Genomic DNA, 14806 nt, shown 5'->3' with positions numbered 1-14806 from the left:
ATTATTTCAAGAAAGGTAATATATGACTTTTCCATCTAAGCATGGCTGCGAATACTGATACAAAGTTGGCAAGTAATTTAAATTGTTATTTGTTAATTATATAGAATCCCAAGAAAACTCTGACAAGGCTATTAAGATGCTTTTAGATAACAATTCAACTATTATAGAATTTAACAGAGAATAATAATCCTCTAGATTTTCAAGAAAGTTTTTTAATTTCATGCACATTAAAACGCAATGCTCGGCGATTCTCTATTTCTTAGACTTTCGAGGATATTAAGAAAAATATAATGTAAAAGGTAAGGAGTTAAACAAATAAATATAAAGTAAAAACTTTATCTACTTAAAGAAAGTTTATTATAAACAAAATAACATTATTTGCGGAAGAACTACAAAATTGCGCCAACTCCAAGAAAATATATTCAAGTTTCTGTTTGTATACATTTTCAGGAATTTTCATACTAGTTTCTTGTTGCTATTCTTACTTTCAGATAATAAGCCTTATAATCATAAATAGCGCTGAGGTAAACTTTTAAATACTTAAATATTTTTTGTTTAATTAAAGTTACTTTTTAAATATTATTAAATATATATGATGACAAAAGATTATAAGTATTACATACGGGAAAGGGTTCTAAAAAAATATCACGTGTAGTAAAAAACTACAAATTTTTCAAAAAAGAATCCAAAAATTTCACTATTTTTTTTAGGCAAACACACATAGTGCTGGGTGGGAGAGGTAAATGTAGGAAAATTTTAAATATCACAACGTATCACCAGGAGAATAAATAAATAAATGTTATAATTTTAAATGTTCGCCTTGCTCATAAGCAACAAGCTTAGTTTTCACGATGCCAAGTCTCTGGCATGCTGCATATGTCATCGGGCGAAATTTATCTCTCTTAGAAAATACGATACGTACAACCACTGAGTAACTCTATAATATAGTAAATAAAATTTTATTAAAACGTGAAAATATATATATGAAGTTTTTTAAATTTATTGTTGAACTTTGTGTATTAAATATTCAAAGGACATCAAATAAAAATCAATCGCATTAGGCTATAAATTTCGATTCACAATTAGTCGAAGAATTACATAACATAATTGGCAAAATAGGTGGCACGTGAACCAGATAGTTTCACTAATCTCATTATACTTGGATAATAGTTAATTATATGTTGCAATGAAATAACATGATTTCTGAGAAATAATGAATGTAAGAGAGCCCGAGCTGCACATATCGGTTAACCATTCTCGTAAGTGGTGCGCTTATATTAGGTATAAGTATTTATGTGAACATGCTGCAGCAATGCCCCCAAAAGGCTATACCAGACTAATAATCTCAAGTCTGTAGTAGTAGTAGTAGTCTGTAGTATTATACCGCTTGATAACAAAGTAGGGACAGATTAAGAAAAATTCAAATATAAAGATAATATATGGGTAGTACTGCAGTAAGGTAGGTAGGTGAGCTGAGTAAAATTCCAACTCGATTCATGAAAAGAATGGTTGTAGAGAGTTTCCATTGCCATTTCATATCGAAGTGCTCATAATAGACTACTATCAATTGGAAACATAATTTTGATTTATATTGTCAAGTACAAATAGGCATCGCTACTGCACAATATCAGGTTGTGCAGAGGGTTGGATCTCACGACCCTAAACAAGGCGCTGCGTCCAATCATTACACCAAGGAACATCCTCAAACATATTTTTTTTATTTTATTTTTTTTATATTTTTTAACAGCAATCAGAACCTTACGTCCTATGAGCTGTTGGGCTAAAACTTCTCCTTACTTCGTATTTTTAGATGGTAACCCAATGGTTAATCCATCCATATTTGATGATTTTTGTTATTAGAATTAATCTAATAGGGCTGACTTTTTATTGATACAGCAATGCCGGGCAAAGGCTATTTTCACTTGGAAACATATCGCTATCTATATTTCCAAGTGAAAATCGTTGCCACTGCTGCCTGACAACAGGCTGCTCGAAGTGGGTATCGAACCCGGGACATCTGAAACAAGTCCCGTCGCTCTTAACCGCTTACTTACGGGCAAGCTATATAAAGATATTATATTCAGAATAAATATATTACATAAACACAAATATTTTCTTGACATAGCATAACTAAATATTTCCCCAACTTTACAATTTCTAATTCAAAGTTATCCCGTTTGTCCCAACCTTTTGACAGACGATTTAACACATAGTGATAATGTGTACCTAACATAGTACGGTATCTTAACGTGCGCCTTAAATCCCAACTTAACGCGTCCGAGTCCTGCGTCGTTCTGCGGCAAGACAAATAGGCTTAATGACCGCTCGCTCGGTCCGGAGCGAGTCGGGCACGAGGCCGCTTCATCCCCAAGATAGACGGGGCGCTCGCAAGGGTGGATAAAAAATATTTTAAATTTAGAGTTTTATATTCAACGTCCAATTTCATATTTACAACCCATCTGGCCTTGTTTTAGATCTAACTATAACCACAAATTTTATTTTCTTTTCATCTCTTTTATTTTGAAAATCTGTGAAGCTGTGAAGAACTACATCAATAGAGTTCTTAGTTTTTATTCTACTCTATACTATGTACAATTGATTTTATATCTCATGTAGATAAATGATCAAATAGATATAATTTTCAAAATATCAGACTTTAAATGCATATAGTGTTTTCATTTCAAATTATAATCAAAGTTTAAAATGTCAAAACTGTTAAAAATAGAGTTCCAAAAATAGATCAAGCAAATATTACTGCTCCACCTTTGAGGTAAACCACAACTATTATTGAATCCAGTGATGAAATAAATATTTCAAATCCTAAATTAATATTTATTTATTTAAAAAAAGAAAAAAAGAGACTATAAAATTTAATCATTTTCAAAATAAAAATATTAGTCATCTAAATGTTTAAATCAAATATTGATTCGAAAGTGTAGAACCATCCCATCAGCCAGAGCTAGAAAAATTTCCTCGATAGTGGTAATTGGTAAAGATCCGAAAAAATAAAAACCTAAATTTATATATCAATTTTCATGAAACTCAATAAACTTATAAATAGTTTTAATGAAAATATTTTTAAATCGTAAACAAGTTGCTCATTTAAGATGGGCATCAAATTTTTAAATAAAATAACTTAATTCCTTTCAAATTTAAAAACCATAACCAATTACAGTTATTTGCATCTGGATATCAGCTTTTTGTAATCAAAGACACAATTTCTATGAACAGACCTTACATGTCGTCCTTGGGTGTCATCTAATTGTGAGATAAAATTATTATGCCATGAAAATGGCAACTACTTTTAAAAAATCTGACAGAGCAAATTATTTGCAACATAATTCTTTGCAACTGCTTTTAGAAAATCTGACAGAGCAAATTCTTTGCAACATAATTCAAGTATTGTTTTTTTCTCATAAAATCTTAAACGTTAGAAATTAGTTTTAAATTTATGGTAAAAAATGTAGCAATCTTTTGTGCACACTTTGTTAAAACAACAGCAAATTTTGAGAGAGTCCTTTAAAACAGTTGTTTCAATAACATGTTTTCATTTTATTCTTGAGGATCACAATGACCTTAGGCTTATCAGACCTCCAAAGTTGAGTGCAAGATGTATCAAGTCAAAGTACCAATATTAGTCTTGTTTTCAAAGGTGGGCCTGCGCCAATAGATCAACAATTTCATCTATCCAAAGGAAACCGTCAAAAATTTGAGATGTATTGCAAATGCGCCTGGGAATATTAAAAACCATTGTTCAGAATCTAGTAAAAAACAAAATGGAAATCCATCACAATAATATTATCAACCACAATAACCCTGCATAAATACCATACTAGAACGAGCCGTTCTAATATTATTGTATTATTATTATTATTATTGTTATTATTATTATTGTTATTATTGTTATTATTATTATTAGCAAGGAATAGAAGATTGAAGAAAAAACACCACATTTGATCTAATGCATTAAAATGGAGTAGTCCGCCAGGATGACCATCACGCTAAGTATGTAGAACTCCAGTACTATTACTAGAATTCTATTAACCATATTAGAATCATCAACTATTCGAAGAAGCACCTGTTCGATCTGATGCATTAAAATAAAGCTCACTGATGGGGTGACCTCCATCACGTCATATATTTAGAACTTCAAGACAATTAATGGAATTATAATAACCAGCACCATAAAGGCCGTTCAAGTATTACGTAAGCACTATAGGGGGGCAATTGTTGATTTGCTTATTTTGGATTGGCATGGGGAGCAGGGGAGTCTGGATGATGATTACGTCATAGGTAATATTTTTATTTTTTTACATTAATTGCAAAATGTTTACGTAAGCATGGGGGTAGGGGGTAAGAGCTTTGCTTACTTTTGCTGACAAGGGGAATGGGGGGGTAAATAATTGTAATAAATCTGCTTATGTAATACTTGAACGATTCTATAGCTTATAGAAAAAATTCTAAATGCTATATAATTATTGTTTTAAAATAAAGAGTGCTACAAGGATCGAAAGCTAATTATCGCCTTTCTATCGTTCTATCACTAAATGGAAATATCATCGATATTTTTTTACAAGAATGGCAGAAAAGTGACCAGGTGAGGTATCGATTCCAAAAGTATCTAGTATCGATACCTACTCATTACTCGTAGGTACTATCGTTCTACCACTGGGTCGAATCGCGTCAGCCTGTAGAGTCCGAGCGTTCATTCAGGGTGAGCGCAGACGGCGCCTAAGCGACCGTACGCGCGCCTTTACGACCGCTTTATGACCCGCCGACACTGCGTTATTGCGCCGTTGTATCGCGCTCTATACTTACACGCGCGCTTGGCCCAAATGGGGATGAAGTTTACCCTCGGGCATGATCAGCTGGCAGAAAAAATCGCAGAGCGAAAATGAAAAAAAAAGATCATGAGTGGAAATGCGAATGAAAATATTTTGCAAGTTGAGCAACAGTGTCATTATAGTAATATTATGGAAATAGACACAAATTGTACACACAAAGTCGCCACGTAGTGCCATTTGCAATAGAACGGGTTGGTGAGCTTATGAATGAATTTTTAAAAAAGTATAATATATTTTAGTTATTTATGCCACTAAAATATATAAAATCAACTGCAAAAACATCAGCTTATACAAAATTCAAAATCTGTTCGAAGGATATTGGTTGGTAATCGCGTTGGTAAAATTTCTTTATAATTAAAATTGAAGAAAAAATGTTGGGAATTTGTAGGAAATTTTGTATGACGATAGATATCATAGTCTGAAATTATAAAAATTTCGCAAAGTTTTGGAATTGCCCCCCCACCCACCTTAATACGATTCTGATCAGAATCGTTGCCTTTCATGTAACTCACGTATTTCATAAGTAGCTACTGATTAGAGTTGATGCCGACACTTCAATTAAATACATTTTTAGAACTCAGGATGAAATTTGTTAAACAAATTCATTTTCTTTACACAGTTACAGATACTACTATTTAAAGTCCTTATATTATTATATAAAAATATTTTTAGTATAGTATTATCACTATAAGTATCCAATAATTACTTGATTGAGGGAAAAATGATTAGTACAACTATTTACAAAATGTGCAGTCAAACAAAACTACGCGGCGCTGAATTGTTATGATGATAAATTACAATTGCTTTGTTCTGTCATTAATTAATTAGTCTAAATTCAAATTAATGTATTTGATTATTCATACACATGTACAGACACAAATATATATTTATATTATATATATATATATAATATATATATATATATATATATATATATATATATATCATATGATAAATGATTATATACATGTGTAGATATATTGCTCGTTTCGTTTACGTGCTTACTTTATACATAAATTACGATGTAATTTGATTAAACCATGGAAAGTTTGCATCAATTATACGATAATCAATTAACAGCATATTCGTAAAAGATTAATTTCACATCCATAGTGTTTTGATTTGATGGTAATTATCGTGCCACATTATATATGTTGCTAGAATTATATTGATAATTATGATCTGAAAAAATATTTCGCTTGACAAATTTTTACAGTTTTTAGTACTAAGAAACAATTATATCAACCCCATGTTATAGTCTATTTTACTGCAGAATTGGCCACTTAATATCACATCGATGGTAGCATTCAAGAGATCCATGATCTATAAATGAAACATTCATATTTCCTGCGTAATATATCCCTGATTTTTCAATTTGAAAATATCTTTCTAATTTACCTCCAACAATCTCCGATATCCGTCATATTTGCATAAAATATGTTGCACACAGCGCTTGGAAAGAAAGAACTTCTTATCCCACTGAATTTCTACGTATGAATCATATATATTACACGAAGCATTGAACTTATTTGGAATATATCGGGAAGAGCATTATTCTACATTCTTGTCGAATTCAATACAATTCCTATACAAGCAGCATGCTTTTGTAAATAGAATATGAACGCATTCGTTGCATGGTTGTCGTCTGACACAAATCATATAACTTTATTTTAGAAAACTTCACTGCATTTCCGATACTCGATTCCGGATATTTAAATAACTATTTCGTATGGGACTTGGTTAAATGAGTTTCAAATAGAATTGCAAAAGGACCATATGTGTGTAACTACGCCTCTGGGCATTGACATTGGAAAATTGGAAATTCAGGTTTTAATAAACAAATTTTAATGAAATTGCCAAAGCTAATCATGATTTAGTAATATTTTTAACAATCCTAAAATATTTTATAATGCATCATTAAGGTGACGTTCATTAATCACTTGATCGATTTTTTAAGGATTTTTCGACACCCCTCCCCTTGGCCCTTGGTGATACGTGGTGATATTTAAAATTATCCTCCCTCCCCCACCAAACATCACGTGTATTTTTAGTTACGAGAAAAATTGTAAAATCTTTGATTTTTTTTGAAAATGATTGGATTTTTCAAAAAAAAATCACTTAAAAATAAATACATGTGATATCTTATTATACCCCTCCTCACCCCACGTGATATTTCGTGATTTGTTGTCGAACCCCCCATTTTTCTAAAAACCTCTCGTGATTAATGGATGATTCTAAAGGGTTGCTTTTACTATGCATATTAAATATTTTAAATTTGTGGGTTTTATGAACTATTTATTTTTTGAGAACATGCGAAAACAGTGTGCCTCTCTAATAAGTAAAAATAGTAAAGTTGACTTAATTTAAAGCTATTTAGACTTAATTTAAGGGCTGTTATGATCTTAGAATAATAAAGGATAACTTAGATTAATAATGTAAAAATAAAGAAAAATATATTTAATATTTAAATAGAGTATAGGTGATTGAAATGTTCATAATTTTAGCTATGCTTAGATGGCGACGCTGTATTTTATAACTGTTGGTATGCATGATAGTAGAGGTAGATGATAATAGCAAAAGAATAATAAATACATAGCAGAAAAGTACTGGTTTCCATAAAAAACAATATACTGTTTATTATATAATACTTTTCTAGACTACATGTTCAATGTTTTTCCCCATATTTTATGGTTTCATTATAATAAAGCATACGTATATATCCTTACAATAACCTTCTACAAAAATAACTGAGATTCAAAGTCCATAACAGACATCCTAACTACGTTCAGAATTAAATCGAAAATTTTACAATCACGCAACAAAAGTTGAAAAGCGCTCCAGCCGTAGACCAATCTAACAGTGGCTAACTAAAAAAGTTATTTTAATCTAAAAACAGTTCTTTTTTTCGTGCAATCAATGTCAAAGCGCAGTAACTCAAACCCGTTTGTTTTCAGGCGAGTTGGATAGATAGATAGAGGAAAGTAGATTGCACGAACTGATCTTTCTGCTTTTGCCAACAGCTGATTGCCGCATCAGAGCGACAACGAATCGCTCTTAAAACGTCGCTCACAACGGGGATGCTGCGAGAGCGGACCGGCACCGGCAGACGCTAAGCCGTGGGGAACAGGACCGCCGGTAAATGATAGCCAAGTTGGTAAATGGATTTTTTATAAATAAATAAATCAGTGGTGCATGGCATTGTTCGTGCCTAAAAGGCAAATTGCTGAAACTTCTCGTACCGTAAATTAAAAATTAAAAAAAAAAAAATTAAAAATTTTTGAAAACTTAAAAAAAATAAATTTTTGGGAATTTTGAAATTTTTGGAAAAATTTGACTTTATTGAAAAGTTTGTTGTTGTTGTTTTAATTTTTTGAAATTATTTCTTATTTGAATTTTTCTGAAAATAGTGATTTTTTTTAAAGCAATCGTGCTGCGTGGCTGTTTTAGGAAAAAACAATAAAAAAAAATAATAATAAAATCAAAACATGTACAACAATATAAACAAACTAGGATATACACGAACAGGCAGATTGAAAACTTTCGTATGAATAAATGAAGAATGTACGAGACGAGCCCCCTTAGAAGTGCAAGCAGCCTTTTAAACAAATTACCTTCCATAGTAAAAATATTGACAAATTTAAATAAAATCAAATGTACACTAAGAAACTATGTCAGAGATAAACAGAATTAACCTTATTAAGTAAATATGACTCTTGTACTTAATTCCTTATATAAATCAAATTAGTTTTAAATGAGGTAAACTGAAATATATATGTATATATATATATATATATATATATATATTGCGTGGTAACCTTGATCAGTGACCACAATGTCATGCTATCAATAACATCAAATATAGGAGGGTAATATGTGCTCCTTCTATTCCTCGTTTGTTAATATAATAGTATTATATTATTTTACACAAATTTAGTGGTTAATCAATTTTACATTTTAATTAATTTTTTTTCTTGTTTTTCCTGGTTAATAATTTCCTCCTTTTATATATTATATTTATCATCAACTGTGTATTTATGTTATATATTTTTTAGATTACTGAATGATGACACACATCAAGTGACGAAACATTTAATGGAATAAATAATTTTATTTATGTTTAATGGAATAAAAATATCACAAATATATATGTATATATATATATATTATATATATATATACATATATAGACGATGTATACATTTAATTATAATCTCTTATAAGTATTAAAAAATAGGTGAATAAATAATTAATTAAAAAATTAATAGATATGTGTCTAAAAGTAAACGAGCTTGATACGCACGCTTTAGTACAAGTCTAGAGTCTTAGGCATTTAACCTATAGTTGAATATATTTACCAACATCATATTTAATAAACAGATTTTTGAATGTAATTCCATCTCATTTACATTTATTTTGCGAATGGAATAGGCAAAATATTTGTGGTTTTTCTCCCTTTCAGGTTCATTCTCTCTATATCAAATTGTACTTCTGTATGGCGCTCTGTATAAACGGATACAACTCTATTACCAAAAGCATCAATTGCATTGCGAAAACTCGTAAATTTACTTTGTTGTGGAAAACTTTTGTAACGTGTTTCGGTGTAAGCTATTCCAAATTAAATATAAAGTCTGGAATTCTTTTTCGTAATGTATTCAGGGCCTCTTACTCTGTATCACTGTTTTGGATATCGGGACACAGGTAGGTATTTATGTTTAGAGATTTTTAATTCGTGAAATCAGAAAGTTTAAACATTGGATTATCAATTTATTTACAAATAATAACTATTAAATTAACTTAATTAAATTCAATTCGAGTCATCAGTTGAAATCGGAATATATATGAAAGAACTTCTACTTTATATAACTTATTAAAAAGTAGAAAACTGAAAACAAATTTTAAAAAATGGTAAAAAACCTTGAATAATTACAAATTTATTATAGAATACGCATTTTTTTTAATAATATGTAATCAATCCTTTTCAAAAACATTAAATTCTATTTGATTAAAAATATCGTTTAATAAATACAAGTGTTTTGATTGCTAAATAAACCAGAATACCTTAATATATTTAACATCTATAAGAGTAGACGGCCCGTGTTTGCGCATACAATATCAAATAATAAAAATGTATAAATTATTAAATCCAAAATCATAAAAATATAAAAAATACAGTACACAGTTTCTCGTTTTCCAAAACCAATCTAAATGCTAATAAACAGTTTATTTCACTATCCAGACCAAAATTTGCTTAGCCACATGTTTCAACCCATTTCATTGCCCATAAATGCCGAATTTCTAATGATTAGGAAAATACAACAGCCAGATTGTGTTGATAGGCACGAAACAAATTCTCCATAAAATCTCTTGATTTTCAAACATTCCTCATAAAAGTTAATTAATTTGTTGAATACGGATCCTAGTGGCGTTAAGCTCTTTTACGGGTTTAAATTAAAATATATTTGCATTCATGAATATAAATTTCTTTGGCCATAAAGAAGAGATTATTCAGGAGTCATCTACCTATCGTCAATCGTTAAAAGTGCCGAACTCGCAGAGAGAAGTTCACAGATGTCTGCAGCGTTTTTATTTAGCTTGCGCAACAACCAGGATGAAAATGAAAATACATATCGACATATAACAGATATAGGGACCAATATGGGACCAATTTTCCCATAAAGTAGAAAACCAACATGAATGTAACATAGCGTTGTTATGGCAACCCTATGTTATGGTCCAATTTTCATATGAATTGATAGAAAAAACTGCCAAAAGCATTTACTGTGCAGTCAGGCTTTTTACGCATGAAAACTAACCTAAAAAACGCACAATATTATCATAAGTGCAAATTTTATAAGTGCCTTTAATAACACATGAAGTTAAGTTAACATACGTGAAGTTAAGTTTTACGTGCAAAACGCCTAATTGCACAGAAAATTCAGAACTTTTTACAGCTTTTTCTACAAATTTATATGAATATACCGAAACATTTCTATTTTTTTGTCCCCATGATTTAATTATCTTCATTCAATATTTGTATGAAAAATGTGAATGAATTTGTATTACATCATTTAAGATTTTTTTTGAAATTTCTTGTAAATATTTTTTCGACATTAATTTAATTACTATATTCAGTCCATTTGAAAATCCATGTTTAAATATAGCCAATTTATTAATTTGGAGATGTTTAATTATATAAAATTGTAAAATTGTGATCAAATATAGAAGTCTAGATAAAACTGCCTAATACAAAATTTTTTTTAGTTTTAACTTCGATCATAAATAATAATAATTTATTTGGAAATATTCCAATTATTATTATTTAAAATTTACGTCTACATATTGCTTTTATTTCACTTATATTTTTATAAAGTACCATTTTTAGTTTTTTGCATCACAATCATTGTTTGCTTTTTTGTCACGAAATTTTACTTTATTTTCGAACTATTGAATCAGCTTTATTGCTCTCAATAATAATAAAGTTGACACAGAAATGGATTATGTGCCAACTATTCAAATTATCATCAATTGATTAGAAAGAATTAGACTAGAAAATTAATTAAGAACGATCAATATTAATTCAGCAATAAATAGGACAGCAAGACAAAACTTCAGAAATCTCTTAATGTTTGAGATATATAATTTATACTTGCAAATAAGTATTTGTGATATAATGGACATATTATATTAATAATATACGATTAAGCATATCAACTCATTTATTAAACACGCACATATAATACACATGATCCATTTGAATAGTTGGATCTGGCAAACGATAAGAATTATTAATAACTTTACGACCAAATGAAACTGACCTAGGAAAATGTGTTCGAGTCTTGACCTCTGATGTCAATAACACTAAAAAAACACAAATAAAATGCTTTTCTTGGAATCTGCAACATGTTGATTGCTTAATCTTGAGTGTTAATTGTAAGCAATTGTTATTTTGCAAATATCGTAATCTTTCTCTGTTAAAACTAATTAAAAATACTTGCAATTTTAATTAGAGTTTATGGACATACTATTTTTTAAAATTATTTTATACATGGCCAAATACAATCGATTGTAGTTTCTTGATGAAAAAAATAATTGTTTTGTTTTTGAAAGAAAAATTGATTTAACAAATGTTATGTTTTACTTCAGTTTTAGATTGATGGGCTAAGTAATTAAATAAATTCTCATAAATTTCCAACTTTAAGTAGTAATCTATGAGTCTCTAGTAGAACCTAATTAGAATTCAGTTAAGGTAATAGTTTACGTGTTTTTTTCTAAAGCAGTGAATCAATACCTATGGCTTTGAATAGGTTGTCGTTGAAATTGCTGATTTAGTTCATTTTGGACAGTCCTCTCTAGTAACATCTAGAATTCATCATTTCTTCCAAGATGAGAAAAAATAATAGTATTAATTTAAAAACACGTAAGCTGCCATGAGACCATTTACAATCTTCCCATTCTCATCCATTTGAGTACGATCTCTTTCTCCATGGCGATGTCTGTTTTATAGCTCTCTCGTGTACAAAAATAACTTTTCAATATCAAAGTACCTGTAAAATATGCATAAGTTTCGCTCGCTTAGGCTGTGCATCCGAAATGTTTGAAACGGATGCCTCTATAGATCTGAACTGAAACTGAAACACTTGCAATATACAAATTGCACGGAACATTTATTATGCACGCGGAGTTTCTGGAACGCGCACTCGCAAGATACAAGATACACTTTGATAATTGTTATGTATGTCGCAAATCCTTTGAGAAATGGATAATTGTGATCTTTGAATTGTGATTTATAGCGTGATAAGGAAAATTTTCCATTTAAAATTGTCTAAGTTATAAATTATAATACTTCAGTTCATAACACTTCAAAACTTTCGCCGATTTTAACCCCATGCATAAATTAATTATGTCAACAATATGTAGACGATTTTGAGATACTCAACCTAATAATAAACAATTCTTTTAGAGAACTTGTGACATTGAATAGTTTACTTAATAATTATTTATTTATTAAATTTTTTATCTAATTAGTTGGAAAATTTAATCTCCTACTCATTTATTTTTAATGTTTCCATGTCCTTTCCTTGTTTATAGTTCCCTACTCAAACTTATACTTCTACAATCCCATACCCTTTGCCTCGACTCTTAATGTCTTAATTCGTTTTATTATTTACATATGAAAATCTAAGTCATTATAAAGAACTCATTTTACGAGCATTAGATTTAGGAATTTATTTTTCCTGACAAAATCTTTAATCTCTGTGTGTTATATATAAGAAAAATAAAATAAAACTAGTGGGGCGCATGGCATCGTGCCTTAAGGCAAATTGCTGGAACTTCCCGTACCAAAAATTATTATTTTTTTTAAAAGATTAACATTTTTGACAAAAAATTACTCTGAAAATTAGATTTTTGAGAAACTATAATTTTTTGACAAAAATTTGACTGTTTGAAGAAAAATGTATTTTGAAATATTTTGGAAATTCTGAACTTTTTTTCAAAGCAATCGTACTGCTTTAACTGCATGGAGACGAAATATCGAAGCGGTAAGCGCCGCATCGCAGTCTAACGGATAAACATTGGTACGAAACCCATAGGAATTATGTTAAAAATCTATAAAATATCTGATAATTTGACGATTTGACCGCCAAATGGCAATTTTTTTACTTTTTTTCTCTAGATCTCCGAAACCGTTAGACCTGCCTTCATGAAAACTTGATCAGCTCTTCATGTTAATACAAGCAAAATGTTTTTTGAATTAATCAAATCGGACGCTCCGTTCTCTTAAAACTGAGTTACCGTTTTTGGCACTTTTTGCCCCATATATTCGGAACGGCTAGACCTGCCTTCGCCAAAACTAATCAGCACGTGTCCTTATCAACATGAATCGAATGTTTTTTGAATTATTCAAATCGCCTCATCCGTGTTCCCAAAATCGTCGACAAAAATTTGTATCCGCACACACATACATACACGCACACACACACACATCCATTTTTTTCGAAGTATACCAAAATATCAGAAACCTCTGAAACGTAAAGATATATAAAAATTTTCATTTTCGATTTTTTTGCGATTACTATAACTTACCCTACGGAAAGTAATAAAAATATGAAATATTTTATCTATTTTAATATGAAAATATGAGATTTCAATGTCTCGTACAGAACATTTCTCACATTGAGGGAAATAATATTATCCTAGAACGCATCTTGCAACGGACGTGTTAAAGTGCAAAACTCTCAAATAAAAATAATCGTCAGCCAGACGTTCTGTGTCTCCTTTTTGGGTCAAAGAACTCCATGATCGCGTGCGTGAGGGACGTGCGGAAATCAATAAGGGTGAAACTGGGGTCCGTGACTAAGAACCCACCCGTCGCGGTGTGCGTTCACCCCTAGGAACGCACCCTGCGGAAGACACGCTGCTGCAAAGAGCTTCCGAGAATAAAACGAGAAATAGAGAAAAATAAAATAATAGTAATAATAATAAAAATTTGCACTGGAGTTAATAACAATTTTTGTTTAAATTGACTTTTATTATAACTGCTTACTAATAAAGAAAAGAAAATAATAAGAGCATTTCAATTATGATTGGCGTGCCTAATAAAACTCATTTATGATTTTTATCAAATTCAAGTTGTTTTTTATATAGTAATTTTTATTTATTAGTATTTATTTTTATTAGTAATTTCAATTTTTTATATAGTTACAATATTTACTTCTTGTTCTTATGTTTTTGTGATTTGAATTTACTAATAGTGCATGGCATCGGGCCTTAAGGCAAATTGCAAGAACTTCCTTACCGAATGAATATTTGAGAAAATTTGAAAGTTTATAAGTAGATTATTTATTATAAATACTATAATTTTTATTGTTCGTATTTTGATTTAAAAAATATAATAGCTTGTAAATTACCCGACGATTTTTATACGCGTTTAATGAAAAACGTTAATAAACAAAGGACTTTTT

Source organism: Ctenocephalides felis, unplaced genomic scaffold (assembly GCF_003426905.1).
Source record: "Ctenocephalides felis isolate EL2017-DRISC unplaced genomic scaffold, ASM342690v1 CF-g0.4_SCAFFOLD_01604, whole genome shotgun sequence".
Lineage (NCBI taxonomy): Eukaryota > Metazoa > Arthropoda > Insecta > Siphonaptera > Pulicidae > Ctenocephalides > Ctenocephalides felis.
Note: the sequence above shows the minus strand (reverse complement) of the source record.